Genomic DNA, 6,000 nt, shown 5'->3' on the forward strand with positions numbered 1-6,000 from the left:
ACCCGGGGAAGGCCAACATTGTGGCAGATACACTTAGCCGGAAGGCATTCGCGGACCCGATTAGAGACATATGCCTGAGGATGATAGTAGTGACTCCACTTTTGGAGCGGATTCGAGAGGCCTAACAGGAGGATATGAAGGAGGAACACCGGAAGAGTGAGCGTATCGTGGGTCAAATTTTCTCCTTTGACTATGATAACTGCGAGTTGTTGACACTCCATTGCAGAGTGTGGGTTCCGTACGCGGGCGGGGTGCGCCAAATCCTGATGGAGGAGGCACACAAATCCAGATTTTCCATCCACCCCGGGGCGACGAAGATGTATAGAGATCTCTGTCCTGAATACTGTCATGAGTTTCTTTTCTCACAAAAGCCTCGCAACCCCAAACTTTGATGTGGTCTAATGTGAGAACTTTCCCTGTCCACATCTCGTGAGGTGTTTTTGGAAACCTTTTTGGTAGGGACTAGATTAAGGATATGGGCGGCAGTCTCTAAGGCATACCCCCAGAATGAGATAGGTAACAAAGCTCGACTCATCATGAAACGAACTATGTCTAGCAAGGTTCTATTGCACCTCTCAGCCACACCATTAAGTTGCGGTGTCCTTGGTGGCGTCAATTGTGAAACAATTCCACATTCCTTAAGATGGTTAAGGAACTCGATACTAAGATACTCTCCTCCACGATCGGATCGTAGCATATTTATCTTCCTGCCCTATTGATTCTCCACTTCTTGCTTAAACTCCTTGAACTTTTCAAAAGTTTCCGACTTATGCTTGATTAAGTAAATATAGTCATATCTACTATAATCATCAGTAAAAGTCACATAGAAGCGGTTAGCATCCCTTGCGGCGTTTCTAAATGGTCCACACACATCAGTGTGTATGAGATCGAACAGACCTTCACCCCTTTCACAAGTACTAGTAAAGGGTGACTTGGTCATCTTTCAAAGTAAACAAGATTCACAAGTGTCATCTGAATTTAAGTCGAATGACTCCAAAACTCCATCCTTTTGGAGTTGGGCTATGCGCTTCTTGTTGACATGTGCAAGACGACAATGTCACAAGCATGCCTTATCCAAATCATTAGAAGAATCAATATTTAACACATTATTTCCTAAGTTATTTACAACCATCACATATTCATATATACCATTGCAAGGTAATGCTTCAAAATAAAAAACACCATTACAATAAGCATAAATACCACCATTTTCATTATTGAAAAAAAGGTAAAACCTTGTTTATACAAACTGTGAAAGGAAATAACATTTCTCGCCATATCGGCCTAGTAACAACAATTATTCAAATCTAAATTTAAACCATTACTAAGCAATAAAGAATAAACTCCAATCTTGTTCACAGGCGACACTTTCCTATTTCTCATGATTAAGTTTATCTTCCCGTGCTTCACATCCCTACTTCTTTTTAGTCCCTGCAAATCAGAACAAATGTGAATACCACAACGTGTATCAAGGGCCCAAGAATTAGCATGTGATGAGTTATTAGGTTGAGTAGTGTAAATACCTGCAAAGGAGGGCTTGATCTTGCCATCCTTTATGTCCTACAAGTACTTGGGGCAGCTACGTTTCCAGTGCCATTTTTCATGACAGTGGAAGCACTATGCTTCCTTTGGATTGGAAGAGGGATTAGCAGAACCAGCTTTGGTCCCACTTGAATAGGATCCATCAAGAGACTTTCCCTTGCAGTTCTTGTAGGGAGCCTTCCTCTTCTTTCCCTTCCCATGTCCGATTTCCAGAACAGGGGCAAAAGTAATAGTAGGAGGAGTAGACACAACCGACTTGCCTTTCAGGTTGCTTTCTACAGTCCTAAGAAGGCCTTGAAGCTTGCTAAGAGTGACCTCTTCCTTGTTCATATGATAAGTCATACGAAAATGATCATAACAAGAAGGTAAAGAGTGTAGAATGATATCTATGGCCAACTCTTCATCAAAATTGACATTCAATTTAAGCAAGCGGTCCACGAATTTCTTCATCTTCTGCAAGTGGGCCATGATGGGTTCACCATCCTTCATTTTGGTTGTGATCAAGGAGGCAATGATCTTATACCTCTCCTGCTTAGCACTTTCATGTTATCTTTCCATCAAATCTTGATACATTTCATAAGGATAGTAGTCCTCATAGGACTTCTGCAGTTCAGCAGTCATGGTTGCAATCATAAGACACGACACCTTTGTCGCATCCCTCTCATGAGTAGTGTGTTCAGCGATTTGTTCAGGAGTAGCAGTGGTGACATCATTCTCTTTGAGCTCTTTATCAAGGACATATTCTTTGTCCTCATAACGAATAGCCATCCTGATGTTTCGAATCTAGTCATTGAAATTCGAGCCATCGAAAATGACCCTCCCACATAGATTCATTAGGGAGAAAGAGCTTGAAGGGATTGGGTTGGAAGCATTGTTTGGGATAGACATCTGTAAAAGAAGAAGAACAAAGTTTAGATTAGATGATAATATTTAATATTACAACCAATATAAAATATTAAGGCTAGGACCCAACACAATATTCTACAATTGCGAAGAGGGATGTCGTAATCCAATTGTAAAATATTTGAAGGTAGGTAAATGACGATTTACCAATTTCCACCATGAAAAACGAAATAGATTATTAAGTTTTAATTGGATTTGAAATTCCTAGATCTTTGAGATTCATTGAACTTTTCAATGGCATGTTTAAATCTTGATTGTGCCCTTTAAGTTTGTGACTGGGATGCCGAGGATCACAAACAAGGAGTGAATAACCATGCAAATTAGCTTGGTACACCCAATGTTACAAATCACCTAATCAATGTGCCGGTTAACCACACACGCTCCATTGATCTATGATTAACACCAAGTTACCCTTTTCCACACATTTTCAGTCCCAGATTAGCGTGTTCGTTAACCACACACCCTCCACTAACGACTTAACAAAGTGCAAAGTGTAATTTCATGGATTAGCACCATTTTCACATTTTCCTAAAGTAACTAAGATTGGGAATTTAATAAAGTTTAGTTACTTTATATTTATCATTATACTTTTAATGAGGGAGAATTAATGTCCTATCCTACCCGTTCGGCTAACGACCCTCCACCAGTCAAGGAAGTAGTGGGTGAGAGTGGACACCCATTAAACTACCATTTTATAGGCAGTAACCTTATACCCCCCTTATAGACCGGCTTCGTGAATGAGGCCTACTAACAGTAAGTCCAACTTGTCTTATATATATATATATATATATATATATATATATATATATATATATATATATATATATATATATATATTATTAAACTTATAATATTATAAAGTATAAGGGTTGAATTTTAACTTTTAAAACTCTAGGGTTTGGAATTAAAGTTTCATTAGTGTGACTTTACAAATTCCAAAACTTGAGGGCAAGTTTTGAAACTTGTCAAAACTCTTCACATTCATAACTTATGAGTTTAATTGGATTTTAATGTATGAGACCTTTCATTTTCCATAACTTGAGGACAAGTTATGGAGGTCATTAAAATTCATCTAGATCATTTTTCTAACAACTAAAATTATTACATAATCTATGATCTAACTAAACTCATAATCAAGATAATTTCTAGTCAACAATTTGAAAGCAATTTTGTTTATCATATAAAAACAACAATTATTTTAAAAACTTTGACAATTATCTTGTGGTTGGATGAGTACAGGCACTACCATATCATAAAAAACATTTCCAATGATCCAAAACAGTTTGTGGTAGTGTTCCCAATCCAAACCATGCCAAGGAACTCGAAATTTTACAAACAGAGCCTTCAGCTCGTCGAGTGCATGAACTGGACTCGGCGAGTTGCTCTGTTACTGAGTGGACACGTCGAGTCTGTTCGTGGACTCGGCGAGTTCACCAGTCAGAGGCCAAAATTTCGACTTTTTCAACTTTGAAAAACTAGTAAGCATCAAATATAATAGAAAACAATTCTAGGCTCTGATACCACTATTGGGTTTGGGGCACTATAACACTCCTATGGTGCACATGCAACCCTAAATGCTTTGGATCTATGTTTTCTCTATTACACATGCATATTTTCAATTTTTCCAAAGCATTGTCCTAACTAGCATACAAATTGCCAAATGAATAATACATCTAGATAAATGACATACCTTTAGAAGGACTAGTAGTTCTTGACCTTTGAAAGCTTGAGCACCCCAAGTGTGATGCCTCTAATGATTCACAAACACCAATATGCAAAAGGTGGCTTGAGAGAATAAGTTACTTATCTCAAAGAGAAGGTGTAACCGATTTTGGCTCATGGAGGGTTCTATTTATAATGTTGTACATGCTATGGTTACACTTTGTAAACTCTAATGCTCCATGACTTTCCACATTCTTATGCTCCATGGGTTTAACCTCCATGGATTAACTTATTGGTTTAGCCCATCTAAATAATCATGGATCATTAGCCCACACTACAAGAATCATTGATTTACATAATAAACCCCCATATATTTAATTAGTCTCTTCTGACCACAAAATTAATTCCAAATTAATTCTTGATCAATACTAATTAAATAATTTCATATTAATATATTATACTTGTAATATATTAATAAAAAAATAACCTTATTCTCAAAAGTCCATTCTATCAAATTGCATTGGTGAAGGCAACCCAAAAGGACCATGCTACAATCGGGTCAAGTACATACCAGTTATAGTTATGGGCTTAGACACCAAATCCAACAGGAAAGAGGGTTATGGGCAGTACCGAAGTGGTACTCAAGATGACAGAGAAGATCTAGCAGGTCCAGAGTAGACTCCAGACGGCCCAGAGTTGGCAGAAGAGCTACGCCGACAGACGTCGATAAGACCTAGAGTTTCGGGTAGGGGATATGGTCCTCCTGAAGGTGTCACCTTGGAAAGGTGTCATCCGGTTCAGGAAACGGGGCAAGTTGGGCCCTAGGTACATTGGTCTGTTCAGGGTTTTAGCTCGGGTGGGCAGGGTTGCGTATCGACCGGATCTGCCAGCCGAGCTTAGCCATATCCACAACACTTTTCATGTCTCCCAACTACGGAAGTGCTTAGTGGATGACTCCGCGGTTGTGCCCTTAGAGGATACTTAGGTGGATGACAGTTTGAACTACATCGAGAGACCAGTAGCCATCCTCGACATGAAGACAAAGGATATGAGGAATAAGAGGGTAACGTTGGTGAAGGTGCGGTGGCAGCACCACAAGAGCTCGGAATGGACGTGGGAACCAGAGGATGAGATGAGGGAGCACTACCCAAATCTATTTCCAGCCACAACAGACTTCGAGGACGAAGTCTGAGATAAGTGGGGGAGATTTGTAACGCCTGGTTTCTGGTATGTATTTAAAATCATAATTTATGCACTTTTAAAGAGGAACTCGACGAGTTAGGAGCCCCAAACTCGTCGGGTAGGAATTATTTGGGACGCGGGTTAAGAAACCTACTCGACGAGTTGAGAAGCCTCAACTCGACGAGTAGGCTGGCAGAAATGAAACCCTAATTTTCAAGGTTTTGCACCCTATTTAAAGGCCTTAATGTTTCATTGTGGCCTCCCTCATCGTCCCCTCAGTCCATATCAAACCCTAATAGTGCCTCTTTCCCCATTTTGAGTGTGAGTGAGCCTTAAGAGTGTTCTTTGGTTCTTTTCTTGAAGGAGTGTGAAGTTGGTGGTGCAAGGTTGAAGGGAGAAGCTTTAGATCCGGGATCTTCAGTGTTGTGGCAACCATTTGGAGGTATAAAGTCGATACCTTGACTATTTATTTGCTAGATCTGTTCCTTGAGAAGTTTAAAGTCTTAGTAGCTTGTTTTGGTGTCATTTATGGAGTTGAACATGTTATGAAGTTATGACTTCAGATCTAGTCATTGCATGTCCTATTGAGACTTAAAGTTTCCAGCTTTATCAAGTCTTGGCCCTCATCCATGACCTAGGTCCCTTATAAAGCTTATTTTTAGTGTTTTTAGCCACTTGATACCATGCATGGACGTAAAGTTAGCAACTTTA

The sequence above is a fragment of the Lactuca virosa genome, chromosome 6 (assembly GCF_052849685.1).
Source record: "Lactuca virosa cultivar CGN04683 chromosome 6, Lactuca_virosa_CGN04683_v6, whole genome shotgun sequence".
Classification (NCBI taxonomy): Eukaryota; Viridiplantae; Streptophyta; class Magnoliopsida; order Asterales; family Asteraceae; genus Lactuca; species Lactuca virosa.